General features: G+C 40.7%; 1 protein-coding gene across 1 annotated transcript in view; it reads left to right on the forward strand.

The window, feature by feature from the left end:
- The first annotated feature begins 12,334 nt into the window (after positions 1 to 12,334).
- The window catches only part of LOC126260271 (eukaryotic translation initiation factor 5B-like), a 561,696-nt gene continuing 550,501 nt past the window's right edge, over positions 12,335 to 23,529 (forward strand). Inside the window, exon 1 of the mRNA XM_049957597.1 lies at positions 12,335 to 12,456. The gene's annotated coding sequence lies outside the window, so the exon portion shown is untranslated. The remainder of the gene's footprint in view (positions 12,457 to 23,529) is intronic.

The following is a 23,529-nucleotide window of genomic DNA, read 5'->3' on the forward strand; positions in this document are numbered from 1 at the left end:
TTGACTCAAATGCGCTTGGAAAGGAAAGAGATTTGACAATATTTGTGGCATCCAGTGAAATGTGGCATTGCTTTTGAACACAATCCCAAAGGATGAATTTTTGCAAATTTCCAGGAAATGCATCGCAGAGCTCAGCAGTTCATAGTTCTGGGAGGTGACTATTTCGAAGGACAGTGAGGTAACTGTAGTTCATAGTTCATCTACATTAATGGTGCAGGACTATTCACCAAACCTTATTGTCAGAAGTTGCACGTTACCTGTTATGTGGCAAAAGTTTTGGTTTTGGTAAAATTTTGCATTTTATTGAACTTGGTCAAGCAACACGTATTTTTAAAGCCTACAGTAAACTGAACAAAATGGTATAAATTTCAGGTCTTAACATCAAATACTGTTTGACGCATGACCATTTTAAGGTTTTGAAATATGACAAAAATTTGCACAGTTTAGGGAACTGTAAAAATGATCAACTCAAAAATGAAATGTCCAAAACATCTTTAATTATTGATTTTTGTCTTATTTTGGAAAATAAAATTGAAAAAAATTAGAAATCATCGGGATTCAAATTTATTTACTTATTGGCAGATTTCACATGGAATGATCAATAACCGAGAAGACCTAATAAATTGACTGCAATTTAAAGACTTCTTACTTAGTGAATTAAATCCCACAGTTGCCACTGGTAGGGCATATAGATTATCAGATGAAGAGCTGTGAAAAGTCTCAGATTGTATTTGGAAAGAACGTGTTGTTACACCAGTAATCTGTCTTTATTGCCCAGAAGAACTAGATTATGTCATTTCAAAGAAAACTGCAGTACATAATCTTAGACTTTAATATTAAAGATCGTTACTTTATCACCATAATTTCTTTCTTCACGAAGATGATTAAAATGTTTCTCTTTATGAGGCATTCAAATAAAACACTGTGAAATAATAATAGCTACATCATTGTTTAATTAGTAAAATTGGTTAATATTAATGTATTTGTAAAATGAAGGTGTAATTAAGTAAATTATTCAGTCTTTTTATGAGTATGTTTTGTTTGGTTTATGTTAAAATATCTTCACAGTTGATTTGGAAAGCCAAATATGAATTTAAATTGAAGTGTATAATTGTAATAATATGGTTGCTGTGTCGTCCGAACAAGACACAGCCTGGGCAAAGCACAGCAGGTACAAAAGATGCGGACTGGCGCCACTGCCATAGAGACTCACCACATGCGCGAGGTCCACCAGCACCACGGGCGGTGCTGTGGATGAAGTTATTGACTTCGCCTCGGCCAGTTGCTGTCTGAATACTATCCGCCAATGAACGGACGACAACAGACAGAAGCCTACTAGGAAGATGAAAGAGCAGTCCTTGCCCACTTGGTTATGGATCATCATCCAGGGCTGTCTTAGACAGGGAACATCGTTTAGTGCTTAGAAGTGAACAGACGGTTGTTGTAAAATTGCATTTGCTGTGTACTGTGAAGTCTACCTACGATTATGTGCAATTAGCCGTTGAGGGCCTTTCTTTGTGTTATATTACAAGTTCTGTTGCAGACTTCTTATTCGTCAAGACACACAGATCAGTAAACCTTTTAACTCAGTTGTGTTACATCGTTACTCATTTGTTGGAGTGTTGTAGAACCTTTGTTCTCCTATTTTGTCTGACTGTGGGGCATAGCTGTGTGATAGTGGCAGGGAGAAATTGTCTTAGTAGTGTACTGCACCAGAAGTGTTTCATGAACATACAAACTCAGTCTCCACAGTAGTAGGGATGAGACCTTTACAAAAACTGGTGATGAGGGTGTACAAAAGTAATACATTGTCACTAAATAAAAAATAATGATTTGACAGCCTTATTTGTTTTACTAACATATTGTATCTTAGTAACAAGACCGGAGCTCTACAAACTATGCACCAGGTGCTGCTCTTATTGGTAGTATAAAATTTATTTTAATATGTTACCACTGGAACACCTTCCTGAATTGTGGCACACACTTTAACAAATAAATTTTGAATGTTTTAAAAATTAATGATTCAAAAATGAAAGGCCCTAAAAATTTAAATTTGGGTTTTTCATGCAAACAACTACTACTTCAAATGTACAAAAAATTATAAAAATCTGAGATATCAGGAACCAGAATGTTGCTGGGTTTTACATGGACTGACCTGATAACTAAATAATACTTTCAAAATGGTCACTTCAACAACATATTGTAGTGAAAACAAAGATAATTTTAAATAAACAGTTTATATAAATGATCTTACTAGTTATAGTTTCAGATGAGATTATAAGGAAATATAGTCCAGTCCTTAATGTTTTGCAGTACAAGAAAAGTTATCATAGTTTTCAGGTAAAATTTCGTATCTCAGAAAGTACTGAATGTAAGGAGCTGAGGTTTTTAACAGTGCTGTCATAGTAGCAACACAGACGGTGCTTGGAGTATGAAAAAGATTGAGTAAAAATTAATAATACCACTACGGATTGATAGGGAGTGTGAATATGCATTTCGATTGTATGCCATACTGGTTCACAACCCGAGGCAATATCATCAGCTGTACAGATGGTGGAGGGGGGCCGGGGGGGGGGGGGGGGGGGGGAGGAGAGAGAGAGAGAACGACCAGCCATTCCAGCTACAGGACAAGACACATTCTAAGATTGCATACTTCACTGCAACTCGGAATAATCTACTGTGTTACACCAACTTGTTAATTTCCTACATTTTGCATGTGCTACTGTTTGTGTTGAGCTCATAATCAATAAATTATGGCCAGAGACCAAATCTGCTGATAGAAATGTCTTATACCTTATAATCTGTTTTTGAAATTCCTGTCTTACCATTAAGTAGTCAATCTAAAACTTTCCAGTTTCCGCAGGTGTCTTCCATGTACTTAACCTTCTTTCATGATTCTTAAATGCAGGGTCAGTCCATACCAAGTGGTCCAAGAAAAAAATAATTGGTTGCTTGACCATCTCAGATAAAGTTATATTTGCTGGGCAATGTTTAGTAGCCACAAAAATATTTAAAAAAATATTGTTTATTATTTTGAAGAGGAGGCCATATTTGTTCCAGGCTGCATGCGTTTTTTCATATTTGCAAGCATCTACATTTTTTACAATTATTCAGTAGTGGATTTTCCTAAGGCTTTCAGATAAAGTGCATTTAGTTCAACACACTCTGGGCTACAAATGAACATGATTATCACTTAGCTGAATGTATTCTTTAATATATTTTTTATAGTTCATACTTATCAGCCACAAATTAAAAAAAAATATATAATTTTTGAACAGTAGTTTTCCAAAGAAAGATTAATTTCTCAGCTTTAATATTTTTTCTGCTATTACACTGTATAGTATAGTTACTTTTTATAGAGTATCAATGGTGAGCAGCTTACACTTAAAAAAATACACTATTTTAAAAAATGGATTTTTTAATTTTTCCATTTTGTTGTCTGCAATATCTTTGTTGGGGGACCAAATAAAAATCTTAAAATTTCACAGTTAATAGATCTTTATGATATCAAACTTTGAGATTCAATTGAAAGTTAGGGTAAAAAATTACAAACAAGATCAAAAATATGTTTTTTAACATCTGCTATATCTAGGCTTATGGAATAAAATATATCAGTTACAGTACACAATTTAATCATATATATGATTACTTACTTTTTTAAAATTGAAAATAAGCCTGCTAATTACATTATATAGTTCTCTTGTTATTCGTTTTTAGTACATCACTCATTGAACATTTGAGAAATTTGTTCACTCATTTTGGGTGTTAGATTATAAGTTTGCCCAGTCACATTTGTAAATGCCATGGGAGACAGCTTCCTTAGTACATTTTTAAGTGGCTTCCAAACTTGATCCTCCTCATTTTTTTAAAAAATATGTCCTTGGTCCTGGAGGGTGTTAAAATACAACATTTACATCTTGGTTTTGAAAGTCAATATTATCATCTTTGCCAATCCACCACTGTTTATTGTAAACACAAGCCACTATGTCTTCATTTTGAAGAAGCAGTTGTACAGATTTTCCATACCGATGAAGTTAACTATCAGGCGAAGTTGATGTGATCTTACACTTCAGTAAGTTGTGTGAATGGGGTACGAAAGAATGAAAAGATCGCGTGCCTTTAATCTTTTGACAAGTGTTGTACCTTTCCTTCAAGACACTGTCATAGACTTCTTGTATTTCCTCACATTGTACAAAAACATAGTTAATTCTTTTGATATGTTTTTTACAGAATTCAAACATTTCTTGAGGTGTTATATGATTGTCATCGGTCCGCTGCAGACTTGCTTTTGTGACAGCTCACTTTGTTGTACCCCCAACACCATCAGAAGCATTCTTCCCATGGCATGAAGTGAAAAAGTGCCATTGTACTTCAAACCCAAAAGCTTCTTTATGAAGGGACATGTAAATAATTTTTTTCTTATATTGACTTGCTGCCTCATCCAAAAAGAAAATCAGTTTAATTAATCATTTAATGTAGTTTGTTAATTTTGGTTGGAAAAAGTGTGCACTGCTGTAGTGTTGTGTTCAAGGTAGTCACTTACGACACAAAAGCTGTGGCTCATTAGTTTATTTTCATCTTTATAATAGAATACAAATGGATGAACTGTGACCTGTTTGTTTACCCGGTGGTGCCCTTGTACTTCATCTTGAACAACAAAGGAATAGTTTTCTGAAAAGTAAGCAAGAACTAAGCATTCATCAGCTGCCAAGGTTTGCTTTTTGTCTTTCAAAAATCTACTTTGAGCTTTTGCAATAAAATGATGCAATTTCAGATTTTCAAGGTTAGCCACAAATACTTCAAAAAACTCTTCTCGTGATTTTATGACTGTCAGCATTTCAGTTCTGTCTTGTGTCACCCATTGTTCGTATTTTATATTGTCAGGCATCAAATCGTCTTCTTCGGATTCTTCAGACATGTCAAGTAAGGCTTGTTTGCCTGGACTATCTTCACATTTTCCCTTGATTATGCAATTAAAACTGTCAATATTGCATACCATAACTTCGAAAAGGTCTTTATAGTCAACTCTAAGATTGGCCCCATCTATCATTGACTGTACATTCTGATGATATAAAAAAACAAACATTATGGGTACCAGATGCCCCTGCAACAATACACCATCTTGGTCTCAACTTGCAAAACTTTGATCATCCAATTTTAATGTCAGGATTTTCTTTTTTAAATTCAGTGACTAGTTCATTTAAATTACACAATATTAACCTTTTTTGTCTTTGAATCTTAGAACCATTTTCTTTCACAGAAACAGTCTTTTTTGCCAGACATCAAGTGGCTGTTATTGTCATCGTCAGAGTACTTAATAACTTTATTGATTATGTTTTCATCTACCAAATTAGATGCACTTTTTGTTGTGACAGTGCCACGAGATTTAAAAGTGCTGCTACGTCAGTACGCGAACACTGCGATAGAGGCGCTCCGCAGCTTGGCTGAGCGCGGGAGCGCCACCTGGCTATGAATGGCACCGGCCGCATGTCACGGCACGGCAGTTGAGTGACAGATACGGAGTTGGTAGCATGTAACCCGATATTGTTTCTTCGTTTGTATATCCACGCAATTTATTAGTGATTAAAGGTTATAACACTTTTTGGCGACGAGGTCGGATATTTTTTTTCCTGCGTTGTGGAATTGTGTGTTCGTGTCGGGGCAGACATGGAACAGCTTCTGCAAGCGCTCATTGAACAACAAACACAGCTGACGGCTGCTATTCAGGCGTTGTCGACGTCGCTTACTCATCGTCTGTCTTCCTCTTCTCCGCCTCCGTTCCCTCCTTACAACGAGGCTGCTGAAGACTGGGAGGATTATGAGAAGCATTTGCGGCAACACTTCTTGGCTTTCGGCGATGTCGACGCTCCTATGTGTAAGTCGTTATTTCTATCTTGGATTTCCCCACGGATCTATCAGCTGCTATCTCAGTTAGCCCCTCTGCAGGAACCTGCCTCTCTGTCCTTCCAAGAAATGTGTGACTTATTGTCTAACTATTACCGAAAAAACACCCACGTCATTGCCGCCCGCATGGTGTTCTACCGGTGTCGTAAACAGCCCCATCAGTCTTACCGGGCTTGGGCGGCGGAACTACACGGTCTGAGTAGGAAATGTCAGTTTGTCACGCACACTCATCATGAGTCTTATGCTGATTGAATGGTTAGGGATGCTATTCTACGGCTTGCTCCTGATAAAGAAGTTTGGCAACGTGCCTTACAACTACCAAACCCGTCGTTGTCGGAAGTGCTAAGCATCGCTCAATCTTTTGAAGTGTCTCACGCTTCTGGTGCGCAAATAGACACGTGGTGTGATGTAGGCACTGTACAGACCACTTTTGACATGGACAATTTGCCTGTTTCACAGGGGAACGACGATGTCGCGGCGGTTCACTCGCGTCAACGACGTCGCGTTGGGCCGCCACGCTCACAGCGAAAACAGCAATCACAGAAGCAGGTTCGTTCCGCACTTCCTTCTTGTCCACGTTGTTTCGTACAGCATGACAGGGCTGCGTGTCCAAAATGTTGGGCCACTTGTAATTCATGTAGGAAAAAAGGCCACATTGCTTCTGTGTGTCAGTCCCCTAAAGTTCCTGTCGACGAGGACGAGGCATCGGACATGGATGTTAACTGTGTGCTTTCTCAAACAAATAAGTTGTTTGTTACTGTTCGTGTTCTGGATAAAGACATTCGCATGCAAGTGGACACTGGCTCTGCAGGGACTCTCATTAATTCTCGCACGTATTTGGAGTTGGGCTCCCCTCCCTTGTCTCCAGTTATGCGAAATCTGCAAATTTATAATAAGCAGAAGATTCCTATCGTTAGCCAGTTTGATGCTTCCACTGCCTACAAGTCTGTTGTTAGGCCCATCACGTTTTATGTGGTGGATCATGCGGGCACTGAACACCTGTTCGGTTATGATTCTTTCCAGTTGTTCGGGTTCTCCATTGATGATGATGTGCACCTCATATCTGAGGATATTCCGTATCGACAGCTGGATGGATTGTGTTCTGAATTCTCGTTCATGTTCTCTGCTGGTCTGGGTCGTGCCAAGGATTTTGAAGCCCACATTACTCTTAAACCTACGGCTCGCCCTAAGTTTTTCCGGGCACGCCCTATTCCGATGGCGTTGCGTGCACCTGTCAAGGCTGAGATAGACAGGTTAACAGCTTCAGGGATTCTCCTTCCTGTTACCTCCAGCGAATGGGCATCGCCAATCGTGGTGGTTTCTAAACCAAACGGGAGTCTGCGATTGTGTGGTGATTTTAAAGCCACTGTCAACGCTCAGAGCCTCATTGACACTTATCCTCTTCCCCGTCCTGAGGAGTTATTTACCAAGCTCGCTGGGGGCCAGTTCTTTTCCAAACTTGACTTATCGGAGGCGTACCATCAGTTGCCGTTGGATGCGTCTTCCAAGGAATTTCTCGTCATCAACACTCCTTGTGAGTTGTATCAGTACCAGCGGTTACCATTTGGCGTCGCTAGCACGCCGGCCATTTTTCAGCAGTTTTTGGAACAGCTCACGGCTTCCGTTCCTGGCTGCATCAACTACCTGGATGACATTGTTGTCACGGGAGCCTCCACTGAGGAGCACCTTCGCAATTTGCGTTCACTGTTTCGGGTTCTGCATTTGGCTGGGTTGAAGTGCAATCTGGACAAGTCACAGTTCTTCCAACCCTCCATTGTGTATCTTGGTTTCTACTTGTCCCGTGAGGGTATACGTCCTCTACGACAGCACGTTGCGGCCATTACCGCTCTACCCCGGCCGTCTACGGTCAAAGAACTTCATGCGTTTCTAGGCAAGATTGCTTATTATCACAAATTCATTCCATCCGTGGCAGCGGTGGCTCATCCTCTGCATCAGCTGTTACGCAAAAACTTTCCTTTCTGTTGGTCCGACGAGTGTGAGCAGGCTTTTGTCCACCTGAAGGCTCATTTGCAGTCGGCGCCTTGTCTTGCCACATTCCGTCCGGGTCAGCACTTGGGTCTGGCGACTGACGCGTCACAGTATGGCTTAGGGGCTGTTCTCGTCTATCGGTATGAGGATGGGTCGGAACAACCCATCGCCTACGCTTCCAAGACCCTCAACGATGCCCAACGGCGTTACTCTCAAATCGAAAAGGAGGCGCTCGTTATCATTTATGCTCCAAAAAAGTTCAGCGTTTTTTTGTATGGTTCTAAGTTTCACCTCATCACCGACCACAAGCCGCTGGTCTCTCTGTTCAGCCCCTCGGCGTCGCTTCCGGATGAGGCAGCTCACCGCCTGCAACGTTGGGCCTTATACTTGTCTCGTTTTCACTATGAGATTCACTATCGCCCCACGGCCCAGCACGCCAACGCTGACGCGTTGTCGCGTTTGCCGATGGGCCCCAACCCGGTTTTCGATCGAGATGAACTATTCTGTTTCCACATTGATGAGGAAGAACGTCGTGCGGTCGAGGGTTTTCCGCTTACAGGTTCGCAGGTCACGTCGGCTACTGCGCGGGACCCGGTCCTGCGTCAGGTGATCGGTTTTGTTCAACGGGGTTGGCCGGACAGGACCAAGGGCCGGGCATCGGATCCCATTCGCAACTACCATGCCTTGCGCCTTCGTCTGTCTGTTCGTGAGCGTGTTGTTCTTCTGGCCACGGATGGCGCATCTCCACGGGTCGTGGTCCCAGCCTCTCTTCGCAAAGATGTTCTCAAACTATTGCATGAGGGCCATTGGGGGATTTCTCGGACTAAGTCCCTGGCCCGCAGGTACGTTTATTGGCCCGGTATTGATTTGGACATCGCCCACATGGTCGCTGCGTGTGGTCAGTGTGCTCAACAACTGGCTGCACCCCGTACAATGCCCTCTCCATGGCCTGATCCGGCGCAGCCATGGGAACGGGTGCACGCTGACTTTGCCGGCCCCTTCCTCGGCACTTATTGGCTACTGTTGTTTGACGCCTTCTCGAAGTTTCCATTTGTTGTTCGATGTCCGTCGCCCACCACTGCGGCGACGACGCTGGCTTTGTCCAAAATCTTTGCGCTAGAAGGTCTTCCATCCACGATTGTCACGGACAATGGCCCTCAGTTCTCTTCGCAGGCCTTCCGTGATTTTTGTACTGGACAACGGATTCATCATGTTACAGCACCGCCCTTCCATCCGCAATCGAATGGGGAGGTCGAGTGCCTTGTCCGCACTTTCAAAAGCCAGATGAAAAAATTCCTTAGTGATTTCTCCACAGGTGACGCTCTGTTGCAATTTCTGACTTCTTATCGCTTCACGCCTCTGGGTGATCGCAGCCCTGCTGAACTCTTGCATGGCCGCCAACCGCGCACTCTACTGCACCTGCTTCGCCCTGTCAGGCCTTGTACTGTGTCCCCTAGTGCGGGAAAATACTCGGTGGGCGCCGGCGTGTGGGCACAAGGGTATGGATCTCGCCCTAAATGGATTCCAGGGGTGGTCAAGGCTCTTTGCGGCCGCCGGCTTTGTGAAATACGTACGGACGACGGCACGGTTGTTCGCCATTACGACCAGATGCGCCCACGAGTGGTGGCCACGCCGGTGCCACCGCCCCTTCTTTCGCCTCCACCAGCCCGAGAATTCAGTACTGTCGCTGCTGCCGATCTTCCGTGCGTGTTGCTGCAGCCGACGTCGCTACCGCTTCAGAGTACGCCGGAACCGGCCCCAGTTGCGACGCCGCCTTCTCCGGGACCCATCTCACTGGAGCACACCCCCAGGTCCACGACACCTATGGATGCTGCTCCGGAGTTTTCACCCATCATCTTGTCCAGGAGGCACGTTCCACGCACCAGCTTCCGTCCTGGACATTTTCGACCATACTCTCGTGTTTCTCCGCGGGATCTTCTCGGGACCTCCCAAGAGGCCATGGATGTCTCTGCACTGTCCGTGTCTCCAAGGAAGTGAGTGTTTTTTTTTCAAGGGGGGAAAAGTGTTGTGACAGTGCCACGAGATTTAAAAGTGCCTCTACGTCAGTACGTGAACATGGCGATAGAGGCGCTCCGCAGCTCGGCTGAGTGCGGGAGCGCCACCTGGCTATGAACGGCGCCGGCCGCATGTCACGGCACAGCAGTTGAGTGACAGATACGGAGCTGGTAGCATGTAACCCGATATTGTTTCTACGTTTGTATATCCACGCAATTTATTAGTGATTAAAGGTTATAACACTTTTCTTTTGTAATGCTGGTAAAATTCCCTGTTCTTTTACTAATAGCCTTGTTAACTTAACAAGACGTTCTGACACATTAAATTCATCACTAACTTTTGCTCAACTCCAAGAATTCGGCAGTAAACTGATAATCTTAATTTTATCCTCTTTGTTTGAAGTACTGCATTTAGTTTTTAGTTTTTCTATCAAATTGTCATATTTGGTTGGTGAAGTTTTTGAACTTCCATATGTTTTAGTACAAATTGTATTTTGAACTGAAACTTCCAAATTCTTTTTGACTGTAGCTGCCACTTTCTCAATTTTTGTATTCAATGCACTTGGTCTTTTATCTTGACTTAGTTTTCTAATTTTACTAGCAGGTGATATACCCAGGATTTCACAAGCTGTATCTACTTTTTTAATGGTTGCTGATAAGTCACAAAATTCTGCATCTGAGGTTTCACTATCCTTTCTCTTGTTAATTACAAATATTTTAGAATAACATGTTGGACACAATGATTTTCCTGGTATGAGATTGACAAAAGGGCTTTTATTTTTAGAATAATGATCAAATGTTATTTCTCGCAGACCTTTTGTTATAGGTTTTTTATGTTTCTCAAAAGGGTCCTTGCAAGACTGACCAAGAAGGTGATGAATTTTTTTTTAAGTATTTCATTTAATGGAAATTGCTTGTTGATTTGACCTCTGGACCGACTCGTAAGTAAAACAGCACTTTTTCTTCTTCACTGTAATCTTCGATTAAAGTAATGTCTTTAGGATACACACCATACATACTTTTGACACGCTTCATTAATAATAACACCAAAAGAACACTGAGACACCATTTTTCAACTGCATGCTTAAAGAACATCTAGCTAAATAATTGTGAATAGACAATTGTTGGTGTAAGGGGGAAGACAAGTCAGACTTGTATAGGCTTTCAGATGCAATTGTTGGCCTGCTGAAACAATTACCACAGCATTGTTTCGACAAATAATCATTAGCTAGTGTAATGTGGTGTGTTACATTATGCAATTGGTATACATTATTTGATTAGCCTACCAGATATCGCAGATGTTAAAAAATGTATTTTTGACTCGTGTTTGTAATCTTTTTTCCATAACTTCCAATTGAATCTCAAAGTTGAAATTTATACTGAAGTTTGATATCATAAAGATCTATTGACTGTGAAATTTTTAGATTTTTATTTGGTCCCCCAACAAAGATATTGCAGGCCACAAAATGGAAAAATTAAAAAATAAAATCCATTTTTTAAAATAGTCTATTTTTTAAAGTGTAAGCTGCTGACCAGTGATACTCTATAAAAAGTAACTATACTATACAACATAATAGCAGAAAAAAATTAAAGCTGAGAAATTAATCTTTCTTTGGAGAACTACTGTTCAAAAATTCAGTTTTTTTTTTAATTTGTGGCTGATAATTTTGAACTATTAAAAATATATTAAAGACTACATTCAGTTAAGTGATAATGATGTTAATTTGTAGCCCAGAGTGTGTTGAACTAAATGCATTTTATCTGAAAGGCTTAGGACAATCCTCTACTGAATAATTGTAAAAAATGTAGATATTTGCAAATACGAAAAACGCATGCAGCCGGGAACAAATATGGCTGCCATTTAAAAATAATAAACAATAAATTTTTTAAAAATATTTTTGTGACTACTAAACATTGGGGAATTCACTCAGCAGATATAAAATTTTTCTGAGATTGTCAAGCAACCAGTGGTGGACCACTTGGTGTGGATTGACCCTGCAGTGTTAGCGATACATAAATGTTGTTCTGTGAAAAGTTCAACCAGCAGCGTTCCTCTTCCATTATTTTCCCCCAGTTCATGTTCTACTATTTTTCTTTTTCTTCCGCTTTCATTTTGTAAGTAATTATTAGTAAAGTCTGAAAGAAATTTTGTTGTCTTTAGGTACAAGGTGACTGATGGTTAAATTCATATGTATCTCTTCTACTAATTTCAGAATCTCCAAACGGTTTTGATTTTAACCGTGCAGATTAGCTTCTCTTGAAAATGTCATGGAGATGGCAAGTTAACAACCCTCAGCAAATTGCTACACTATTAACCCTTCAGCAGCAGCAGCAGCAGCAGCAGCAGCAGCAGCGACAACAACAGCAGCAACAACTACCAATTCGGTGGGTACATGAATATCAACATCAACTCCCACAGACGCAGTTACATCAGCGGCAGCACCATCAACAGCTGCAACATGATGTCCAGCAACACCATCAGCAGCAGTTGCAGTATCCATTGCAAAGAAGAGTTCCATCACCGTGGTTAGATGTGTCCTCTTCACTCGTAAGTGAATCAGTTCATTCACAGGTTAGACTTTCCTTTAAGTACTGCATTAATTTTAAGTTAGTTACTATAGGATAAAAGTTTTGTGTATTTTGCACATAATTTGCTGCTCATCCAAAGATAATGACATTAGATTAGTGTTTTATGCATTACATATAAATTGGAGCACCAAAGAAACTGGTATAGGCATGCATATTCAAATATAGATATGTAAACAAGCAGAATATGGCCTTGCAGTTGGTAAAGCCTATATAAGGCAACAAGTGACTGACACAGTTACTACAATGGTTACTGCTGCTACAATGGCAGATCATCAAGATTTAAGTGAGTTTGAACATTGTGTTATAGTTGGCGCACGAGCAGTGGGACATGGCATCTCCAAGGTAGCGATGAATTGGGGATATCCCATATGACCATTTCACAAGTATACCTTGAATATCAGGAATCCAGTAAAACATCAAATCTCCGACATTGTTGTGGCTGGAAAAAGACTCTGTGATAATGGGAAGACTGAAGAGAATCGTTCAATGTGACAGAAGTGCAAGCCTTCCGCAAATTGCAGCAGATTTCGATGGTGGGCCATCAATAAGTGTCAGCATGCGAACCATTCAACGAAACATCATCAATATGGGCTTTCAGAGCCAAAGGCTCACTCGTGTACCATTGATGGCTGCATGACACAAAGCTTACAGTCTTGCCTGGGCCTGTCAAAACCGACAATGGACTGTTGATCACTGGAAACATGTTGGCTGGTCAGATGAGTCTTGTCTCACATTGTATCGAGCAAATGGACGTGTACGGGTATGAAGACAACCTCATGAATCCATCGACGCTGCATGTCAGCAGGGGACCGTTCAAGCTGGTGGAGCCTCTGTAAAGGTGTGAATCGTGTGCAGTTGGAGTGTTATGGGACCACTGATACATCTAGATACGACTCTGATACGTGACACACACATAAGCATCCTGTCTGATCACGTTCATCCATTCATGTCCATTGCATTCCGACAGATTTGGACAATTCCAGCAGGACAATGCAACACTCAATACATCCAGAATTGCCAAAGAGTGGCTCCAGCAATACTTTTCTGAGTTTAAACACTTCTGCTTGCCACCAAACTCCCCAGACATGAACATTATTGAGCATATCTGGGATGCCTTGCAACATACAGTTCAGAAAAGATCTCCACCCCTTCATATTCTTACGGAGTTATGGACAGCCCTGCAGGAGTCGAAATAGAGAGGATATAAGATGTAGACTGGCAATGAAAGCGTTTCTGAAGAAGAGAAATTTGCTAACATCGAGTATTGATTTAAACGTTAGGAAGTCATTTCTGAAAGTATTTGTATGGAGTGTAGTCATGTATGGAAGTGAAACATGGACAATAAATAGTTTGGGCAAGAAGAGAATATAAGCTTTCGAAATGTGGTGCTAAAGAAGAATTCTGAAGATTAGATGGGTAGATCACATAACTAATGATGAGTATTGACTAGAATGGGGGAGAAGAGGAGTTTGTGGCGCAACTTGACAAGAAGAAGGGATCGGTTGATAGGACATGTTCTGAGGCATCAAGGGATCACAAATTTAGCATTGGAGGGCAGCGTGGAGGGAATAAATCGTAGAGGGATACCAAGAGATGAATACACTAAGCAGATTCAGAAGGATGTAGGTTGCAGTAGGTACTGGGAGATGAATAAGCTTGCACAGGATAGAGTAGCATGGAGAGCTGCATCAAACCAGTCTCAGGACTGAAGACCACAACAACAACAACAACAACTGCAGGAGTCATGGTGTCAGTTCCCTCCAGCACTACTTCAGACGTTAGTCGAGTCCATGCCACATCGTGTTGCAACAATTCTGCATGCTCGCGGGGGTCCTACATGATGTTAGACAGGTGTATTAGTTTCTTTGGCTCTTCAGTGTATTTATAAGGAAATGCAGTCAAATAAATATCAGATGAAAACTTGTTTTTACTAGGTTGTTTACATGCCCCTCTCCTCCCCCCATCTCCCCTCCCCCCCCCCCCCCCCCCCCCCCACAGACACACACACACAACTGGGCAGTAGCTCATCTGAAATGATTATTGATTTGTCTTGTATCCCCTTCTGCTATGTCTCTCTCAACCCAAGATGCCAGTCTCACTTTATCCTTGTTTAGTCCCACTTCTTCCACTTTATTGAGACAGAAAAGGTTTAATTCTTTATTTACCATAAGGAGTTACATGCTGACATTTCACTCTACACTTCTTTCCACGATTTCAAATCTGAGATTTGTGGTAAGTCAGTGTGTATGGAAGTGAAAATTGAAAGAATAAATATTTGTCTTATTTTTTGTTTTTCAGCCTATCATTATCTACTTTTGACTATTTTGGAGAATACTTCATTAGTGTCACATTACAGCTTCCTACATTTGTAAGGTCTATGCTAACGCCTTATTCATTGGACACATACTATGCACGTATATTGTTGTCTCTGTGATGTGAGTGTCCTTTTCTTTTATCCTTTACAGAATTAGTTCAGGTCATTCTGCCTATGGATTCATCTGATCGAAATGTAGGCCACCCATTCCATGGCTCTGCCAATCTTTCTCTCCACCATGTTCATTATACATTAGGGATTCTTCTGACCAAGGATTAGACCATCCATTCTTTTGGTTCATCCATCCTTCCTCTTTCCCGTACCTACATAAAATTGGTTCACCCCATCTTAACATTTTTAACCATACACCCAGCTTCTGACCCTTCCTTTGTAAATTCCAGTCATGAAATTTCCCCATTTTGTTGACTCCACCTTGTCACTTCAAACATGTGTTCACTAATTCCTCCTTTCGTAACTTTTCACAATACCATAACTCACATATATTCTTTCAAATTGTGCAGTACGAAGCCACCTCTTGTGTTATGCTTTCTATATTCATTTTCCCTTTATATTATGCATAACAGACCTACATTTGTTGTCAAAGGCAATTCGCCAATGACCCTATTTGTCATTACCTGATTACAGTGTGTGTATTTATTGATCACTGAAGGAATCATATTTCTCTCTCACTAAAAAAAATATGATAAGGTAGCTTCTCATCTACTACTGAGAATACTCCTACATTTGTTGTTAATCTCGGTTTCTTCTCTTGTAACAATTACAAGACACAAAACCTTTATTTAATAGCATTTTAATTCCTTTGTTTCATATTAAAAGATGTAATACATTAATACTTATGGCATTTTTCTTGCATTTAAATAAATCTTTTAGCCACTAGCACACACTTATCGGAGATAAAGTGAGTCCTTTAGACTAATCTTGCACCTCATTTGTTAAACAAGTGATTAGCACTCAGTGCCCTTGTAGTGGACTGACAAGGCAGCCAGTCCACAGTGACGGGTAGCCGAGAGGGCACACGTACACACACGCCGACTGGCGCGAAGTCTGGAACAGGATTCGTAATGAATGTGATAAAGAAAAGAACGTAGCTACTAGAACACTTAACTTTTATAACGTCCTTTGGTATACAGCATTCTTGATGTACAAGTGAGACTATCTTGAGATACATGCAATGGTACAAATGGCGCCTTGCTAGGTCGTAGCCATTAACTTAGCTGAAGGCTATTCTAACTGTCTCTCGGCAAATGAGAGAAAGGCTTCGTCAGTGTAGTCGCTAGCAACGTCGTCGTACAACTGGGGCAAGTGCTAGTACGTCTCTCGAGACCTGCCGTGTGGTGGCGCTAGGTCTGCGATCACACAGTGGCGACACGCGGGTCCGACATGTACTAATGGACCGCGGCCGATTTAAGCTACCACCTAGCAAGTGTGGTGTCTGGCGGTGACACCACAGCCCTATTGCTAGCAGCAATGTTAATTCTATCCAACTCGGCCCAAGATCTTGTATGTTACATTATTTCATTTGCAATGATAAGTTAGGGCATCAGCATCTCCTTTAAGAATGAGTATTTGCTTCTTCCTTCTAACCCCCTGTTTATTTAGTGTTGCTAACATATATCTGAGATCACAATACCAATGATCCTTTACCCTACCATGTGTAAAAAAAAAAAAAAAAACTATCTGTGTCAGTATTCATAGAATTATTACCATGGATTACCTGAATCACCTCATCGCCGTACCTGTGGAAACTGGTTGTATTACCATAATGTAGCCTGGATGAAAGAAGAGTTTCAGTGATGGAAACACATGAGCCGGACAGGGGAAAGATACAATCAGTACGCCTTTCGGAATAGAATGAAATGAAAGGTTTGTTAGGACTGGGGAATAAAGAAGGTAGGTCCCCAAAGACAGATTCCCTTTCCATCCACTACCCTAAGGTACCCTTCCTCATGGGTTCTTCACCAAGATGGTGGAGGATGAAGTGTGGTCGGCATACCCTACATAACAGATTGTCTCTCACCTTCACCCATATCAGCACCAAAAATTGGTCATAGCTACACCTCTATGAGTAGCCATTAGAGTTTGGGTCACACCAGAGCAGCCATCAGTAGCAGTTAGCGGTTTAGTCATCAGTCTGTAAGTCAGTGGTCACTCACAGTATTTCACCACTGCAAAATTTATATATTTGATAATAAGTAGCTAAGGCTTAAAATGTATACTTAACATCTTGTGTTACCTGAGCTCCCCTATAAAAGAGATACAAAACCCTACCATTAGTCATAACAGAAAAGGAAAGGTAGAAAATCACACATACAAAATGTACAAAAGTGCAATTATTTCACTCAAAGTTTATAGTCGTTCATTAACATATGTTCTTTATATTAAAATATATAAAATGACAGGCTTTCTGTTACTTTCATGCTCTGGGAAAGAACAGTAAGAGATGCCCCTAGAATACAGATAATAGGATAATTGAAGAGGAAGAAATTGCTTCACAGAAAGCTAAATATTAAGTAACGAAACAGTTAACTGGGACTTCTGATGGACATCACTCTGCCAAATTTGCGAAGAATGCAAATTCTCCTGGGGATTTGAATTTCTTTATTGTATAATTGTTATACAATCCTTTTTCTTGCTGAGTTTTGGAATCCACCAAAAACACTGCTCTTGGATGTGGAATTCCTACTACTTTATATGGTCCACAGTATTTTGCAAAAAAATTACTGGTCCCTTTCTTTATATTTGAACAATGTGGTGGTGGTAATCCTTAACCATTACTATTTCATTTGTGTCAAATACTGGTGTGTTGCATGTTCATTGTATTCCCTTGCCCTTAATTTTTGCTTGTTTGCATAGACTGTTACTACCACCTTATGGAATTCATCATATTCTATCATTTTTGTAGGTGACCATTTAAATAATTCTAATAGTGGTACTACAATAAAATTTTTATGCATAAGTTCAACAGGGGATATCTCGTAACCAACAAACTACCACACATGCCTGAGTGTAGCAGTTCATTGATTGTCATTTGAAACTCAGGGACTAGGTGTTTCCTGAGTAGTATTCTTCCATGTAACATGCTTCTCAGAACATTAAGTTCTACGCAGTCACCATCTCTCTTTCATTGAGTGTTCACAAGGGTTCGACGATGGTGTTATTTTGAGATAAATGCGTGTTTGCACCTTGTCATGCTAGAAATTCCATAGAGCTATTACTTGGCAACTGTTATCCAATATTAATTAGTAACCATTGAAGTTTTTCTATATCTGTAAAATCCTCTGTGAAAGAGGTTGTTATAGTAGTCGTGTGTACTTGTTTAATTGGTTGTAATTTCACACATTTCTACCAAAATTCAATTAGAAAAAAAAATAGGTGTCTCGTCTTCTACCTTTAGACAGTTTACCAAAACAATTCTGCTGTTTTTAAATCATGTAGAGCCTGTGGAATTATAGGGTATAGTTCACATAATACATTCATGTTATCTTCTATCAAACAATGGCAACTCCAGGTAGGAATATAAACAATGTAGGATGAGAGAGATTGCTAGTTACCCTAAAAATGACATGTTAAGTTGAAGACAGGCATAGTTAAAAGACACTGACATGTAAGCTTTTAGCCGCAGTCTTTGTCACAACAAGAGAAACACACACTATTTATTCAGACAAGCAAGCACACCTCATGCACACATGGCTGCCAACTCTGACAGCTCAGGACAGAATGCAACTCTTACTTGGGATGGAAGCAGCAGTCTGGACGGGCCAGGGAAGGGATGGGATAGAAGTACGGGGAGGGGGGGGGGGGAGGGGGAGGGGGAGGCAGGAGAGCTGTCTGGTGGAGTATGCAGGAACTAGAATGACAACAGGTACGGTATCAGGAGGTTGTGGGTCAGGAAGGTGGGGAAAACGGAGTGAAAAAGTAGAGGAACAGTGAAAGATGGGTGGGTGCATTGGCAAAAGGGTGGCAAATAATGAGCATGGGAGATGAGAATGGAGAGGAGGAATTGGCGGAAGGGGGTGGAAATTGTTGGGTGACAGGGGGGTGGGGGGTGCACAGTATGTTACGGTAGGTTGAGATAGGGACATTCATGGGAGCGGAGAACTTCTTTTAAATGTAATTCCATATCTGCATTTCAGAAAAGCTGATGGTGGAGGGGAGAATTCAGATGGCTCGGGTAGTGAACCAGCTGTTGAAATCAAGCAAGTTATGTTCAGCTGTATGTTGTGTCTACTTTGCTCTTGTCCACAGTTTGGCAGTGGCCGTTCATTCTGGTGGACAGCTGGTTCGTAGTCACACCAATAGTAAAAGCTATGCAATGATATTCAGCAGAGCTGGCAAATGACATGGCTGCTTTCACAGGTGGCCCGGCCCTCGATGGAGTAGGTTAAACTAGTGACAGAACTGGAATAAAAAGTGCTGGATGGGCGGAATGGGCAGGGCAGATAACTTTTCCAAGGATGGGAATTAATAGGAAGATTGGGACAGGGCAGATAACTTTTCCAAAACTGATTTGTGTAAGGCATACTTCCAGTTACTGCTGTACAAGTAGTTCAAGCAATATGTTATGGCCAACACTCATGTGATATTGTTCCAGTTTTAAAGACTGGTTGGAAGTGCTTCAGCTCCTGCTATTTCCTCAATGATTTCTGGAACAATTAACAGCAAAGCCCCTTCATGTACAAACCATTTGCACAATTTTGTCATCATGGGTCATACATGTGCTGAACATTTGGCAAATATAAGGCCACTTTTTTCAAGTTCTTTCTGTGGCTGGCTTTAAGTGCAACAAGGAAAAGTGCTCTTTCTTCCACAAAGAACTTTAGTATTTGGAACATGTTATTAATGTTCATGGTGTTCATCCTTGTGATTCTCACTTGTCTGCGATTAGAGATCTGCCAGTGGTCCAAAACATTAAGGAGCTCCAAGATGTCGTGGGCAAGTGTGCGTATTATATTAAATTCATTGCAAATGCTGTGCAAATTGCTGTGTGGGGTAATGTATTCCCTGTGTGGTCCCAAAAATGTCAGAACGCATTTCAGCAATTAAAGGACACATTATCATTAATAAGTCGCTATTGTTAGATTCATTTTGATCTGGCTAAGCCTGTTGTGTTAGCTATGGATGCATCTTTGTTACAGGATTGATGCTGTGCTGTAACAGGTTGTGTTGATTGTCCTATTGCTTTTGACTCAAAAATTCTCAACACGGGATTGGTTGTTGTACAAGGCCACTAACCAAAATTTGAATACTGACTTGTTGTCTCGGTTACTGATCAGTACCAACAGTGTTTGAGTCATCTGAGGAATCATGTTATCAAATCAGAACTCACGATTTTTAAAGTCTTCAAAATTTTCCTTACTTTTGTTGGCTTATTGCCGCAGCAGTTGCTTTGACCCAGCTCTGTAGGTTGTTCTGTCATACATGTGCCATGCCTGGCTGTGTAGTTTGAAAGAAATTCCTCACCCAGTGGCACATTTGCTACTTTTCATATCATGGCACACTATCTGCACAGTCAGGTGGTATGTTGTTGCACGCAGAGAATGATGGTGCACATGTTGTGATTCCTCACTTCCTCAGTGGGAAATTTGGTCTTGATTGCACCAAGGTCACCGGGGTGTAGTTAGCACAAAGCAGCTCACCCAATATCACTGCAGTTGGCAGGGCATGGATGCCTAGATTGAGCAAATGACTTCTCATTGTACTTTTTGTGTGGAACATCAATTAGCTCCACTGCAATGCTGTTTTGAGTGGCCACATTTCTATGGAGTGAGGCAATGCATTCTTATTGATTTTGCGGGTCCATTCTGGAACATGCAATGGCTTTGGTGGTAGATGCATACAGTAAATTTCCCTTTGTTGTCCCAGGACATCCACCCTTATTGTGTGTATGATATCAGCCTATCGGCTTTGCTTTTTACTTTTCATCTTGAAGTTCTTCCTGAGATCCATATCTTGGACAACATATTGCAATTCACATCAGCCAGTTTTCATCAGTTCTGTGCTACCAACAGTATATACAATTGCCACTACTGCACTGTTTCACTCTCAGTTTCATGGTAAAGCTGAAATATGGTAACAAGACTAAAAGATTTTTCTTTTCTTATACCACTCCTTGCCACATGACAGGAAGGCACTGGGGTTTTGGATCTCACAATATTGTTGTGCATTGAAGGTCTCTTTCTAACACAGAAATTCTACTAAAATGATGCCTTTTCAGTCGTAAAATACTGAGGCCCTGAATTTTTTGATTGTGGTTTCGAATTTTTTTTACACCAGCAATTGGGGTGATGCCACTGTGACAACGGACTTTTTGTCTCAGGCACATAATGAGCCATCATTTTACTGCCAGTCATGATAGAGCTCAGAAAATCACCGTCTTCCAATTCAAGTTACTCAAGTAATTTGCAGGCGGTACTGACGCAATTTTTCTTGTGATGCTCTGTGAGCTGTTTCAGGACCTACCTTGCTCACAGTTGCCGTATTCCAGCATTTTTGTGAGTGTCCTGTAGAAGAGAGTTCTGGAGAGTTATGGAAACATCAAAGAAATTTCATCCACTGTCAACTGGTGGTCTTCACAAACAGTTTCCTCAATTTTTTTCACCAACACATCAGTCAAAATGAGGGCTTTCTGCTCCTCTATTCATCTTGAACATTTGCTCTGTTTCTAAACTTCCCACACCACTTAAACACACTCGCTCGTACTGTTCATAACATCTTCGCTGTAAACCATTTTGATTTGTGAAAAAATATTGAAATGTGTGATTCCTTGTGAGTAGGAAGCGGGTCACAGCGTGTGGCTCACACTTGGCGTGATTTCTTACTGACCAATTTCTCACAACTGGACACAACAACATGAGTTTATATACTACCATGTTCCTGCAATGCTCATTCTGGTTTGGGGACCCCCAACTACCACTCAGTGTTGCCAACTCTTTAAGCAAACCTCCAGAGCCCATTAGGGTCATAGCACAATTGCTTTCTGAACATTCCTCATAACATGCAATTCCCAGCATTCTTGTTTGTTGTTTTATTAGGTGGCAGGTACGGAGCAGTTTAAAGGCAAATCTTCACCATTCTTGTACAGCACCATTTCAAAAGCTTCTATTCTTTTCTTGTCTGAACTGCTTATTGCCCATGTTTCCCTTCCGTAAAATGCTGCACACCAGACAGATGCCTTCAGAAAAGACATCTCAAATTTAAATTTTTATTAGGTGTTAACAAAACCCTCTTTTTCAGAAATGCTTTTGTTGCCATTGCTAGTCTGCATTTTATATCATCTCTAGTGAAGACATTATTAGTTATTTTGATGCACAAATAGCAAAACTCCTCTACTACTAGTAGTGTCTCATTTTTCTTAACGGATTCCCTCAGCATCGTCTGACATTCCATTACCCTTATTATACTTTCATTGATATTCAATTTATAATATGTTTTTCAAGACATTTTCCATTTAGTTCAACTGTTCTTCCAAGTCCTTCGCTGTCTCTAATAGAACTGCAGTGTCAGTTGCAAACCTCAAAGTTTTATTTCTTCTCATTGAACTTTAATACTCTTTCCAAATTTCTCCCTAGTTTCCCTTACTACTTGCTCAATGTACAGATTGAGAAAGGAGTGAGACAGAGCTGTATCCTATCCCTGATGGTAGTCAAATACTACAACCCTTTCTCGTTCTTCCACTTTAATAATTGTATTCTGGTTTCATTAGAAACTATAAATAACCTTTCTATTTGCCATACTTTATCCTCACTACCTTAGAAATGTCCAAGAGTGTAGTCCAGTCAATATTATCAAAACCTTTCTACAAATACTATAAACATGGTTTCCCTTTCTTTAACGTATATCCTAGAGGGAAATCGGAGTGTCAGTATTGCCTCAGATATCCCAAGTTTCTCTGGAAAAAGACTTGTTAAACTGTATTCACAGCTGTTAGCACCTGCTTTCTTTGCAATTGGAATTATTACACTCGTCCTGAAGTGTGAGGGTATTTTGCATTCATCATGCACAACAGGTGGAATAATTCTGTCATGGCTGGCTCTCCCAACGACATCAGTAATTCTGTGGGATTGTTGTGTACTGTGGTGTGACATGTAGTTTATTCAGATTAACATGTTACACCTCTTTCTCTTCAAACCAATAAAAGATGTTCATGTAAAAATGTTGTTTAGGTAGTTAGTACGTACAGAACTTCCTACTTTGCACACATTGGTTTGATGGATGTATAGAGTCTGAGCAAAATGTGCGAGCACAGAACATCAGCAAGGCATGAAAACAAAGGGATCACTTATGCTTTTGTGTCGCAGCTTGGCAGTGTTTTGGAAGGCAGAGAACAAGAGGCACTCTCAACAATGACAATACCCGAGTAAACAGTTGACTGAGACTTGAGAGAAATGTAATTCTGTTCTTTTCTGAGATTCTATTCTGTTTGGAGTTGATGTTCTGATTTACTGGTTAATTAGACTGTAATTGTTATATTGGAGCAACAAAAAAGAGAAGAGTTACTGAAAGTGTTTCTGTCGTTCAGTAGCTTGAATACTTCAAAACTCTCTTAAAGCCCTCGACCCTCTGCAGGCGGAGAAGTCACATGGCAAGAGATTGTGGCACTACATAGCATGGCACTATATCAAGAAAGTTCAAGAAAGGCGAGCATACAAGAACAAAATTAAGGTAGAAAGTATCCAAGATAGCATCAAGGCGATAGAT

Source organism: Schistocerca nitens, chromosome 5 (assembly GCF_023898315.1).
Source record: "Schistocerca nitens isolate TAMUIC-IGC-003100 chromosome 5, iqSchNite1.1, whole genome shotgun sequence".
NCBI classification, from domain to species: Eukaryota; Metazoa; Arthropoda; class Insecta; order Orthoptera; family Acrididae; genus Schistocerca; species Schistocerca nitens.